Source organism: Bos indicus, chromosome 29 (genome assembly GCF_029378745.1).
Source record: "Bos indicus isolate NIAB-ARS_2022 breed Sahiwal x Tharparkar chromosome 29, NIAB-ARS_B.indTharparkar_mat_pri_1.0, whole genome shotgun sequence".
In the NCBI taxonomy this organism is placed as follows: domain Eukaryota; kingdom Metazoa; phylum Chordata; class Mammalia; order Artiodactyla; family Bovidae; genus Bos; species Bos indicus.
This window is the reverse complement of record NC_091788.1, coordinates 49,500,170-49,512,237: the sequence shown is the minus strand read 5'-3', so window position 1 is coordinate 49,512,237 and position 12,068 is coordinate 49,500,170. Positions and strand designations below refer to the sequence as shown.

Here is a 12,068-nt window from a genome sequence, read left to right as displayed (position 1 = left end):
CACAGATAAAGTTGGTGTGAAAGCCTACGTGCAGGCTCTCGTGTGGACTTAAGGTTGCATTTCTCCGAGACGAAGGCCCAAGAGTGTAGCTGCTGAGTTGTGGGGGTAGCTGCGTGTTCAGTTTTGGGGCTTTTTTGTTTTGTTTGAGAAACTGCAACACTTTTCCCAGTGGTACACTTTTTCCAGCTGTACCATTTTATGTTCCCTCCAGCAACATATGAGCAACACAGTTTCTCTGTGTCCTAACCAGCATCGGGTATCCACACTATTTTTCATCTGACAGATTCTCAAAGGTGTGTGGCTGTGTCTTCCTGTGGTTTTGATTTGCATTTTCCCAGTGGCTAGTACTACTAGAAGTTGTTTCATACACTTATTTTCCATTCTACACACTGTTTAGTGAAATGTTTGTTTTCATCGTTTGTTCATTTTGCAGTCACATTACCTTTTAACCGTGGAGTCCTGAGAACTCTTTATATGTTCTGAATTGTTGTGGTTTAATCACCAAGTTCAGTCCTAATTTCTGTGACCCCGTGGACTGCCACAGGTCAAGCTCCTCTGTCCTCCACTTTCCCCAGGAGTTGGCTCAGATTCATGTGCATTGAGTCTGTGATGCCATCTAACCATCTCATCCTCTGTCATCCGCTTCTCCTCCTGCCCTCAATCTTCCCAGCATCAGGGTCTTTTCTCATGAGTCAGCTCTTCACATCAGGTGGCCAAAGGATGAGAGCCTCAGCATCAGTCCTTTCAATGAATATTCAGGGTTAATTTCCTTTAGGATTGACTGGTTTTTCTCCTCGCTGTCCAAGGGACTCTCAAGAGTCTTCAGCACAACATTTTGAAAGCATCTATTCTTCAGTGCTCAGCCTTCATTATAGTCCAACTTTCACATCTGCACCTGACTACCAGAAAAACCATAGCTTTGATTATATGGGCCTTTGTTGGCAAAGTGATGTCTCTGCTTTTTAATACTTTAGGTTTGTCATGGCTTTCCTTCCAAGGAGCAAGTGTCGTTTAATTTTGTGGCTGCAGTCACCATCCACATTGATTTTGGAGCCTAAGAAAATAAAATCTGCCACTGTTTCTATTTGCCATGAAGTGATAGGACTGGATGTCATGATTTTAGTTTTTTTTTAATTAATTTATTTTAATTGGAGGCTAATTACTTTATAATATTGTAGTGGTTTTTGCCAGACATTGACATGAATCAGCCATGTTTTTTGAATGTTGAGTTTTAAGCCAGGTTTTGTACTCTCCTCTTTCACTTCCTCAAAAGGGTCTTTAGTTCCTCTCTACTTTCTACCATTAGAGTAGTATCATCTACATACTGGTTGTTGATATTTCTCCTGGCAGCCTTGCAGCCAGCTTGTGAGTCATTCAGCCCAGCATGCTGCATGACACACACTGCATACAAGTTAAATAGGCAGGGTGACAATACACCCTGGACGGACTCCTTTCACAATTCTGAACCAGTCCATTGTTCCGTGTCCAGTTCTAACTGTTGCTTCTTGACTTGCATACAGGTTTCTCAGGAAGCAAGTAAGGTGATCTGGTACTCCCATCTCTTTAAGAATTTTCCGTAGTTTGTTGTGATCCACACAAAGGCTTTAGCATAGTCAATGAAACAGAAGTAGATACTTTTCTGGAATTCCCTTGCTTTTTCTATGATCCAATGAATGCTGGCAATTCGATCTCTGGTTCCTCTGCCTTTTCCAAATCCAGCTTGTACACCGGGATGTTCTTGGTTCATTTACTGTTGAAGACTAGCTTGAAGGAGTTTTGAGTGTTACCTTGCAAGCATGTGAAATGAGTGCCATTGAGTTGGACACGACTGAGTGACTTCACTTTCACGTTTCACTTTCATGCATTGGAGAAGGAAATGGCAACCCACTCCAGTGTTCTTGCCTGGAGAATCCCAGGGACGGGGGAGCCTGGAGGGCTGCCCTCTATGGGGTCGCACAGAGTTGGACATGACTGAAGTGACTTGGCAGTGGTGGCGGTGGTGGTATGGTAGTTTGAAGATTCTTTGGCATTGCCTTTCTTTGGGACTGGTGTGAAAACTAACCTTTTCGAGTCCCATAGCCATTGCTGAGTTTTCCAAATTTGCTGGCATACTGCAGGCAGCACTTTAACAGCATCATCTTTTGGGATTTCAAATAGCTGAGCTGTAATTCCATTACCTCCACTAGGTTTGTTCATAGTGATGCTTCCTAGGGCCCACTTGACTTCGCATTCCAGGATGTCTGGCTCTAGGTGAGTGATCACACCATCGTGATTATCTGGGTCGTGAAGATCTTCTTTGTACAGTTCTTCTGTATGTTCTTGCCACCTCTTCTTAATCTCTTCTGCTTCTGTTAGGTCCATACCATTTATGTCCTTTATCATGCCCATCTTCACATTAAACATTCCTTTGGTGTGTATGATTTCTTGAAAAAAATCTCTAGTCATTCCCATTCTATTGTTTTCCTCTGTTTCTTTGCATTGTTCACTTAAGATGAGTTTCTTATCTCTCCTTCTATTCTCTGGAACTCTGCATTCAAATGGGTATATCTTTCCCTTTCTCCTTTGCCTTTCACTTCTCTTCTTTTCTCAGCTATTTGTAAAGCCTTCTCAGACAGCCATTTTTCCTTCTTGCATTTCTTTTTCTTTGGGATGGTTTTGGTCACTGCCTCCTGTACAGTGTCACGAACCTCCATCCATAGTTCTTCAGGCACTCTGTCTACCAGATCTAACCCCTTGAATCTATTTGTCATTTTCACTGTATAATCATAAAGAATTTGATTTAGGTCATACCTGAATGGCCTAGTGGCTTTCCCTACTTTCTTCAATTTAAGTCTGAATTTCTCAGTAAGGAGCTCATTATCTGGGCCCCAGTCAGCTCCTGGTCTTGTTTTTGCTGACTGTATCTTTGGCTTCTGCATCTTTGGCTGAAAAAAGTATAATCAGTATTGAAATTGTTATTGGCCATCTGGTGATGTCCACGTGTACAGCCACCTCTTGTGTTGCTGCAAGATGGTGTTTGCTTTGACTAGTGTGTTCTCTTGGCAAAACTGTTAGCCTTGGCCTTGCTTCATTTTGTATTGCAACGCCAAACTTGTCTGTTACTCCAGGTATCTCTTGACTTCCTACTTTTGCATTCCAATACCCTATGGTGAAAAGGACATCTTTTGGGTATTAATTCTAGAAGGTCTTCAAGGTCTTCATAGAACTGTTTGACTTCAGCTTCTTCGGCATTAGTGATTGGAGCATAGACTTGGATTACTGTGATGTTGAATGGTTTGCCTTGGAAATGACCCGAGATCACTCTGTCAGCAAAGTGATATCTCTGCTTTTTAACATTTTGCCTAGGTTTGTCATAGCTTTCCTTCCAAGGAGCAAGAAGCAACCTTCACATAGTTGCTTAAGTCCAACTTTCACATCTGTACCTGACTACCAGAAAAACCATAGCTTTGATTATATGGGCCTTTGTTGGCAAAGTGATGTCTCTGCTTTTTAATACTTTACGTTTGTCATGGCTTTCCTTCCAAGGAGCAAGTGTCGTTTAATTTCATGGCTATGGTCACCATCTACAGTGATTTTAGACACCAAGAAAATAAAAAATCTGTCACTGTTGTCACTTTTCCCCCTTTTATTTGGGGAATGCTTTGATCTTAGTTTTTTGAATGTTGAGTTTCAAGCCAGGTTTTTCACTTTCCTCTTTCACCCTCATCAAGAGGCTCTTCAGTTCCTCCTCACTTTCTGCCATTAGGATGGTATCATCTGCATATCTGAGGTTGTTGATATTTCTCCTGGCAATCTTGATTCCAGCTTGTGATTCATCCAGCCTGGCATTTTGCATGATTTACTTTGCACATAAGTTAAATAAGCAGAGTGAAAATATACAGCCTTTCATACTCCTTTCCCAATTTTGAACCAGTCTGTTGTTCCATGACCAGTTGTAATTGTTGCTTCTTGACCTGCATACAGGTTTCTCAGGAGACAGGTAAGGTGGTATGGTACTTTAGTCCTCTGTGGTTTGCAAATATTTTGCCAAAACTATAGCTTTGCTTTTCATCCTTTTAACAGATTCCTTTTAATCTTGATGAAGTCCATTTTTTTCCTTTCTATGGATTGTACCTTTGTTAGGTCTAAAAACACTGTGCCTCACTCTAGACCCTGAACATTTTTCAGAATGTTTTTCTGCTGATAGCTTTATTAATATATACATTACTAATATAATTCCTGTACCACACAATCCCTCCTTCTTAAAGAGGACGGTTCACTGGTTTTCAGTGTTTTCCCAGGCTTGTGCGACCATCAGCACAGTCTGCTTTTGAACAGTTTCATCACCTTCAAATCAGTTCAGTTCAGTTCAGTCACTCAGTCGTGTCCAACTCTTTGCGACCCCATGAATCGCAGCATGCCAGGCCTCCGTGTCCATCACCAACTCCCAGAGTTCACTCAGACTCATGTCCATCGAGTCAGTGATGCCATCCAGCCATCTCATCCTCTGTCGTCCCCTTCTCCTCCTGCCCCTAATCCCTCCCAGCATCAGAGTCTTTTCTAATGAGTCAACTCTTCAAATGAGGTGGCCAAAGTACTGGAGTTTCAGCTTTAGCATCAGTCCTTCCAATGAACACCCAGGACTGATCTCCTTTAGGATGGACTGGTTGGATATCCTTGCAGTCCAAGGGACTCTCAAGAGTCTTCTTCAACACCAAAGTTCAAAAGCATCAATTCTTCAGCACTAGGCTTTCTTCACAGTCCAACTCTCACATCCATACATGACCACTGGAAAAACCATAGCCTTGACTAGACGGACCATTTTTGGCAAAGTAATGTCTCTGCTTTTCAATATGCTATCTAGGTTGGTCATAACTTTCCTTCCAAGGAGTAAGAGTCTTTTAATTTCATGGCTGCAATCAGCATCTGCAGTGATTTTGGAGCCACCAAAAATAAAGTCTGACACTGTTTCCACTGTTTCCCTATCTATTTCCCATGAAGTGATGGGACCAGATGCCATGATCTTAGTTTTCTGAATGTTGAGTTTCAAGCCAACTTTTTCACTCTCCTCTTTCACTTTCATCAAGAGGCATTTCAGTTCCTCTTCACTTTCTGCCATAAGGATGGTGTCATCTGCATATCTGAGGTTATTGATATTTCTCCCAGTAATCTTGATTCCAGCTTGTGCTTCTTCTAGCCCAGCATTTCTCATGATGTACTATGCATATAAGTTAAATAAGCAGGGTGACAGTATACAGCCTTGACGTACTCCTTTTTCTATTTGGAACCAGTCTGTTGTTCCATGTCCAGTTCTAACTGTTGCTTCCTGACCTGCATATAGGTTTCTCAAGAGGCAGATCAGGTGGTCTGGTATTCCCATCTCTTTCAGGATTTTCCACAGTTTATTGTGATCCACACAGTCAAAGGCTTTGGCATAGTCAATAAAGCAGAAATAGATGTTTTTCTGGAACTGTCTTGCTTTTTCCATGATCCAGTGGATGTTGGCAATTTGGTATCTGGTTCCTCTGCCTTTTCTAAAACCAGCTTGAACATCAGGAAGTTCACGGTTTACGTATTGCTGAAGCCTGGCTTGGAGAATTTTGAGCATAAATTTACTGGCGTGTGACATGAGTGCAACTGTGCAGTAGTTTGAGCATTCTTTGGCATTGCCTTTCTTTGGGATTGGAATGAAAACTGACCTTTTCCAGTCCTGTGGCCACTGCTGAGTTTTCCAAATTTGCTGGCATATTGAGTGCAACAGATTCACAGCATCATCTTTCAGGATTTGAAATAGCTCAACTGGAATTCCATCACCTTCACTAGCTTTGTTCGTAGTGATGCTTTCTAAGGCCCACTTGACTTCACATTCCAGGATGTTTGGTTCTAGGTGAGTGATCACACCATCATGATTATCTTTCATGATGATCTTTTTTTGTACAGTTCTTCTGTGTATTCTTGCCACCTCTTCTTAATATCTTCTGCTTCTGCTAGGTCCATACAATTTCTGTCCTTTATGGGGCCCATCTTTGCATGAAATGTTCCCTTGGTATCTCTAATTTTCTTGAAGAGATCTCTAGTCTTCCCCATTCTGTTGTTTTCCTCTGTTTCTTTGCATTGATCACTGAGGAAGGCTTTCTTATCTCTCCTTGCTATTCTTTGGAACTCTGCATTCAGATGGGTGTATCTTTCCTTTTCTCCTTTGCTTTTTGCTGCTCTTCTTTTCACAGCTATTTGTAAGGCCTCCCCAGACAGCCATTTTGCTTTTTTGCATTTCTTTTCCATGGGGATGGTCTTGATCCTGTCTCCTGTGCAATGTCATGAACCTCATTCCATAGTTCTTCAGGCACTCTGTCTATCAGATCTAGGCCCTTAAATCTAATTCTCACTTCCACTGTATAATCATAAGGCATTTGATTTAGGTCATACCTGAATGGTCTAGTGGTTTTCCCTACTTTCTTCAATTTAAGTCTGAATTTGGTAATAAGGAGTTCATGATCTGAGCCACAGCCAGCTCCCGGTCTTGTTTTTGCTGACTGTATAGAGCTTCTCCATCTTTGGATGCAAAGAATATAATCAATCTGACTTCGGTGTTGACCATCTGGTGATGTCCATGTATAGAGTCTTCTCTTGTGTTGTTGGAAGAGGGTGTTTTCCATGACCAGTGCGTCCTCTTGGCAGAACTCTGACCCTCATTCTGTCCTTTTAAGCCCTTTGTTTTTGTTCAGTTGCTAAGTCACGTCGAACTCTTTGCAACCCCATGAAGTGCAGCAGCCTCGGCTTCCCTGGCCTTCACTGTCTCCCAGAGTTGGCTGAAACTCATGTCCACTGAGTCCATGATGGCCCGGGCAACAACTAATCTACTTTCTGCCTCGATGATTTGCCTCCTCTGGACATTTCATAAACATGAAATCATGTGTTATATGGTCCTTTGTGGCTTGCTTCCTTCACTTAGCATAATGCTTTCAATTCATTCATGTTGTGGTATGTAAAAGTACTTCATTCCTTTTTATATAGCAGAGTAATAGTCCATTTCATGGATATACCACAGTTTATTTATCCATTCATCAGTTAATAAGCATTTAGGTTGCTTACACCTCTTGACTATTAGGAATAATTCTGCTGTGAATGTTTGTGTGCATCTATTGGGGTAGACATATGGTTTCATTACTCTTGGGGTAAATACATGGGAAAGGAATGCTAAGTAAAATTAATACCATGTTTAAATTGTTTTTTAGAAACCACCTGATTTCCAAAGTGAGTGTGCCATTTTACATTCCATTTTACATACCAGCAATGTATGAACACTATACAGCTTCTCCATATCCCTGCCAATACTTGCTATTATCTTTTAAAATTTACTATTATGGTCACCTTCAATTCAGTTCAGTCCACTCGCTCAGTCATGTCCAACTCTTTGCAACCCCATGAATCGCAGCACGTCAGGCCTCCCTGTCCATCACCAACTCCCGGAGTTCACTCAGACTCATGTCCATCGAGTCAGTGATGTCATCCAGGCATCTCATCCTCTGTCATCCCCTTCTCCTCCTGCCCCCAACCCCGCCCAGCAACAGAGTCTTTTCCAATGAGTCAGCTCTTCACATGAGGTGGCCAAAGTACTGGAGTTTCAGCTTTAGCATCATTCCTTCCAAAGAAATCCCAGGGCTGATCTCCCTCAGAATGGACTGGTTGGATCTCCTTGCAGTCCAAGGGACTCTCAAGAGTCTTCTCCAACACCACAGTTCAAAAGCATCAATTCTTTGGCGCTCAGCCTTCTTCACAGTCCAACTCTCACATCCATACATGACCACTGGAAAAACCATAGCCTTGACTAGACGGACCTTTGTTGGCAAAGTAATGTCTCTGCTTTTCAATATGCTATCTAGGTTGCTAGGTAGTACATGTTAAATGGAATTTCATTGTGATTTTGACTAGCATTTGCTAGGACTACTGATGGTGAGCATTCTTTAATGTACTTATTGCCATTTGTGCATCTGTATTTTCAGAAACGTCTGTTCTTCATCCATTTTTTTAAAACTAGAATCTTTGATTTTTGTTTTTGTGTTGTAAGAGGTCTACAAATATTCTGGCCACAAGTCCCTTATCAGATTTATGATTTGCAAATATTTCTCCTATCGATGAGTTCACTTTTCACTTTCTTCTTGTTTTTGAAGCATAAAAGCCTTTAATTTTGATAAAGTCCAACGTACCTATTTTTCCTTTTATTGCCTCTGCTTTCAGTGTTACATCACAAAAAGCACTGCCAAATCAAGGTCGTGAAGATTTTCTTCTAAGGTATTTATACAGTTTTAGCTATTATATTTAGAGCTTTGATACAATTTGAGTTAAATTTTGTATATGTATGAGCAAGTGGTCCAACTTAATTTTTTTCATGTTGTTCCAACACCATTTGTTTAGAAGACTATTCTTTCTCTATTGAATGATCTTGGCACCCTAGTCAAAAATCATTTGACCATAAATATAAACCTTATTTTTTTTAAAACTCTTATATTCTTCCATTCATCTATGTCTTACTCTATGCCAACAGTACACTGTCTTGACCACTCTGTAGTAAGTTTAGAAATTGGGAAGTGTGCATTCAACAACTTCATTCTTTTTCAAGATTGTTTGGACTATTCTGGGTCATCTGAACTTCTATATGAATTTTAAAACCCACTTGCCAATTTCTACAAGAAAGCCAGCTGGGATTTTGGTAAGGATTGTGTTAAATTTGTAGATCAACTTGGGGAGTACTGCCGTATTAATGATATTGATTTCTAGTCCATGAAGATGGGATGCCTTTTATTTAGATATTTTCTTTAAATGATTTTTTTTTTTTTTTTTTGGTTTTCAGAGTATATATTTTACACTTCTTAAATATATCCCTGAATATTTTCTTTCTTTGTTGTAGTAAAATACATATAAAATAAAATTCATCATTTTAAGTGTACAAACGTCTGTGGCATTAAGTACATTCACATTGTTGTGTTTTATTTTTTGATGTGATGTTTTCTTAATTTCATTTTCTGAGTTTTTTATTGCAAGTGTGTAGAAACACAATTAATACTGATCTTTCAGCCTTGTTAAACTCATTTATTAGTTACAATAATTTTTTAGTGAATTCCTTGAGATTTTCTATATATAAAATCATGTCATCTGTTAATAGAGGTAGTTTTACTTCTTTCTTTCTAAACTAGATGCCTTTTACTTCTTTTTCTTGCCTAATTATCATGGGTGGAACCTCCAATACAAAACTGAATAGAAGTGGTTAGAGCATATATGTTTGTTTTATTCTTGATCTTAAAAAGAAAGCATTTTGTCTTTTACCATTAAGTATGAAGTTAGCTGTGGTTTTTATATAGATGCCTTTTATGAGGCTGAGGAAGTTCCTTTCTATTTCTAGTATATCGAATGCTTTTGTTCATCAGACAAATGTGCTAAATTTTACCAAATGTTTTTTCTGGGCTTTTTCTTCCACTGATAATCATGTAGATTTTGTCTTGTATTTATTGATACAAATACAGCCTTATATTTTCCACTGTCAATCCAACCTTACACTCCTGGACTAAATCCCACTTGGTCATAGTGTACATAATCTTTTTTTATACATTTCTGTGTTTTATTCTGGTATTCTGTTACCATTTTGCATCTATTTTCACAACAGTTATTGTTCTGTAGTTTTCTCCTCATGGTATATCTTTGTCTGGTTTTGGTAGCAGGGTTATACTGGTTTTAGGAATGTTTTGGGAAGTGATTCCTGCATTTCTATGTCTGTTTTTGGTGGAGGGAAGAGTGTATAAAATGGTATTAATTCTTTAAATTTTTGGTAAAGTTTACCAATGAAGCCATCTGGGCCTGCTGGGTTTTTCTTTGTGTGTAGTATTTTGATTACTAATTAAATCTCCTTATCTGTTATAGGTCTATTTAAAATTTCTACTTATAGTTAATCATTTTTTATTTTCTAGGAATATGTCCCTTTTATCTAAGTTGTACAATTTATTGGCACAAAATTGTTCACAGTATTTATTATAATCCTTACTATTATTTCTATTATGGTTAGCTGTAAAGTTCTTTTATTCCTATTTTAGTAATTTGGGTCTTCTGTTGTCAGTCTAATTAAAGGTTTGTCAATTTGTTCATCTTCTTGAATAACCAACTTTTGGTTTTGTTGACTTTATTTTCTATCCTTTATTTCATTCATTGCTACTCTGATATTTAGTATTTCATTTCTTCTACTTGTTTTCAGTTCAGTTCAGTTCAGTCACTCAGTCGTGTCCTACTCTTTGCGACCCCATGAATCGCAGCACATCAGGCCTCCCTGTCCATCACCAATTCCAAGAGTTCACTCAAACTCATGTCCATCGAGTCAGTGATGCCATCCAGCCATCTCATCCTCTGTCGTCCCCTTTTCCTCCTGCCCCCAATCCCTCCCAGCATCAGAGTCTTTTCCAATGAGTCAACTCTTTGCATTAGGTGGCCAAAGTACTGGAGTTTCAGCTTTAGCATCATTCCTTCCAAAGAAATCCCAGGGCTGATCTCCCTCAGAATGGACTGGTTGGATCTCCTTGCAGTCCAAGGGACTCTCAAGAGTCTTCTCCAACACCACAGTTCAAAAGCATCAATTCTTCGGTGCTCAGCTTTCTTCACAGTCCAACTCTCACATCCATACATGACCACTGGAAAAACCATAGCCTTGACTAGGTGGACCTTTGTTGGCAAAGTAATATCGCTGCTTTTGAATATGCTATCTAGGTTTGTCATAACTTTCCTTCCAAGGAGTAAGCGTCTTTTAATTTCATGGCTGCAGTCACCATCTGCAGTGATTTTGGAGCCCAAAAAATAAAGTCTGACATGGTTTCCACTGTTTCCCCATGTTTTTCCCATGAACTGATGAGACCAGATGCCATGATCTTCATTTCTGAATGTAGGTTTAGTTTTTTCTTCCAGCCTCATAAAGTGGAAACTTGTTGTTGTTTGTTCAGTCACTAAGTCACGTCCAACTCTTTGCAACCCTATGGACTGTAGCACACCAGACTTCCCTGTCCTTCACCATTTCCTGGAGTTTGCTCAAACTCTTGTCCATTGAGTCGGTGATGCTATCTAACCATTTCATCCTCTGTTGCCCCTTTCTCCTCTTGCCCTCAATCTTTCCCAGCATCAGGGACTTTTCCAGTGAATTGACTCTTCATATCAGGTGGCCAAAGTACTGGAGCTTCAGCATCAGCATCAGACCTTGTAATGAATATTCAGGGTTGATTTCCTTTAGGATTGACTGGTTTGATCTCCTTGATGTCCAAGGGACTCTCAAGAGTCTTCTCCACCACCCCGATTTGAAAGCATCAATTCTTTGGTCCTCAGTTCAGTTCAGTTAAGTCACTAGGTCGTGTCCAACTCTTTGCGACCCCATGAATCGCAGCACGCCAGGCCTCCCTGTATATCACAAACTCCCGGAGTTCACTCAGACTAATATCCATCAATCAGTGATGCCATCCAGCCATCTCATCCTCTGTCGTCCCCTTCTTCTCCTGCCCCCAATCCCTCCCAGCATCAGAGTCTTTTCCAGTGAGTCAGCTCTTCACATGAGGTGGCCAAAGTACTGGAGTTTCAGCTTCAGCATCATTCCCTCCAAAGAAATCCCAGGGCTGATCTCCTTCAGAATGGACTGGTTGGATCTCCTTGCAGTCCAAGGGACTCTCAAGAGTCTTCTCCAACACCACAGTTCAAAAGCATCAATTCTTTGGTGCTCAGCCTTCTTCACAGTCCAACTCTCACATCCATACATGACCACTGGAAAAACCATAGCCTTGACTAGACGGACCTTTGTTGGCAAAGTTATGTCTCTGCTTTTGAATATGCTATCTAGGTTTGTCATAACTTTCCTTCCAAGGAGTAAGCATCATTTAATTTCATGGCTGCAGTCACCATCTGCAGTGATTTTGGAGCCCCAAAAAATAAAGTTTGAAACTGTTTCCACTGTTTCCCCATCTATTTCCCATGAAGTGATGGAACCGGATGCCATGATCTTCGTTTTCTGAATGTTGAGCTTTAAGCCAACTTTTTCACTCTCCACTTTCACTTTCATCAAGAGGCTT

At 40.2% G+C, this 12,068-nt stretch overlaps 1 protein-coding gene across 2 annotated transcripts in view; it reads left to right on the top strand.

The window, feature by feature from the left end:
* The window catches only part of KCNQ1 (potassium voltage-gated channel subfamily Q member 1), a 381,156-nt gene that overhangs the window by 134,952 nt on the left and 234,136 nt on the right, over positions 1-12,068 (top strand). The window lies entirely within an intron of this gene.